This window comes from Heterodontus francisci, chromosome 25 (assembly GCF_036365525.1).
Source record: "Heterodontus francisci isolate sHetFra1 chromosome 25, sHetFra1.hap1, whole genome shotgun sequence".
NCBI classification, from domain to species: domain Eukaryota; kingdom Metazoa; phylum Chordata; class Chondrichthyes; order Heterodontiformes; family Heterodontidae; genus Heterodontus; species Heterodontus francisci.
The window spans coordinates 59,373,350-59,375,306 of NC_090395.1; positions in this window are offsets into that span (position 1 = coordinate 59,373,350).

The following is a 1,957-nucleotide window of genomic DNA, read 5'->3' on the forward strand; positions in this document are numbered from 1 at the left end:
TGAGTGGTTAGGCAAGTCTTATGTAGAGAGATAAAGGGGGCGGGATGGGGATAAATTGCACAGTGTCAAAAATCATCCCGTTCTGGTGAAGCACAAATTTAAATCTGGCTATTATGTACACAGAAAAATATTCAGGTGAACCGCCAAGGACAAAGGTATACCAGCACCAGACAGTGTTGCTGTAAGTGTTGTATACAGTGAACTTTCAACCCTGCTCCACTCTACCAGGGGGTCTAACTTAAGTGAACCCTAAACAGGCAGGCAATCACATGCCTGCAACTCTAGGCTTCCACTGGACTTCAAGTGCAGACAGCTATACTCTGACATCCCTATGGAAAAACCTGTAGAAATATATTTACCTTTCTAACTTTAGTCATTGGCAGCACTCACAGAGGAATGTTTAATAAGTTATTACCCAAGTTGCCTTGAACCAAGACCTTTGGCATAGATGTTGATAAATTTTTCTATCAGGTATGTTTAAAAGAGAATTTTGTTTTAAGTACAACATCTATTTCATCACCTAAGCACTGTTTCCTTGAGTTCAGCCAAATGGTGTTACTTCTACGTTAATCTGAAGAGCTTGAATTTGTATGTTTGGTTTCAGATTCAGCACTTGTCCCTGTAGAGACCTTGGTGACATTTAAATGGACCACTGTACTAATGGATGTATTGAACAGAAGCTATAACTTTGGCAGGAGGCATAACATAGGCCATTGTGGATTGGATACATTATAGACCCAGACCTCCTGTTTTCTGCCACCCCTGCACCAAACTCCTGTGCCCCCCCCCGCCCACCCCTCCACCCCATGTTGAAAGTTCCATCCATTGTCTTTAGAATTCAACATTAAACCAGGTCCTGACTATTGCCAGCCTGTCGATGTAGATGCTACAGGCATGAATTATTATTGGTGATCCCCACTCTCTCAGACCTTGGTCAATAATCTTGCAAGAAAAAGAATCTGTTTCTACTAGAACCCCTAAATAGCATACCTCGATTTTACTGGTTATGTTTTTTCAAAATAAACATTAAAGTTATTTGGTTAAGGTATTGGATTTGGAGCAGGCAGTAGAGCTTACTGCCTTGGCTTACTGCCAAGGTGACTACCCATAGGTGGGGTGGGAGAATTAATGAGAAGGGGAGAAATATCGTAGGAAAGGGTATGAGGGGAGTTTAGGTGCAGGTTGAAGTCACTGAGGATGACGTGCAGAAGCAAGTTTCCTCCATCTAAATACTTCATAATTTTGGAAAATCTTGACTGGATGCCTATTTCCACCTCCGTAACCTTTCGCCCCTGTCTCAGCTCATCTGCTGCTGAAACTCTCATTCATGCCTTTGTTACATTTAGACTGGACTATTTCATGCACTCCTGGCTGGTCTCCCACATTCTACCCTCTGTAAACTTGAGGTCATCCAAAACTCTGCTGCCAATGTCTTAACTCTCACCATGTCCCATTCCCCTATCACCCCTGTGCTTGCTGGCCTACATTGGCTCCTGGTCAAACAACATCTTGATTTTAAAATTCTTATCCTTGTTTTCAAATTCCTCCATGGCCTTGCCCCTCCCTATCTCTGTAATCTCCTTCAGTCCCACAACCCTCCGAGATATCTGCATGCCTCTAATTCTGGCCTCTTGAGCATCCCTGATTTTAATTGCTCCATTATTGGAGGCCATGCATTCAGTTGTCTAAGCACCAGGCTCTGTAATGCCCTCCCTACACCTTTCCAACTCACTTTCCTCCTTTAAGACACTCCATTTTGACCAATATTTTGCTCATCTGGCCTAATATCTCCTTATATAGCTTTGTGTCATATTTTGTTTCATAATGCTCCTGTGAAGCACCTTGGGATGTTTAATTATATTAAAGGCGCTATATAAATATAAATTGTAGTTTTCATTCAAACAAAGAAGGTTGAAAGAAGAACTAAATGCAATATTGTAACTCTGGCTGAATCAAT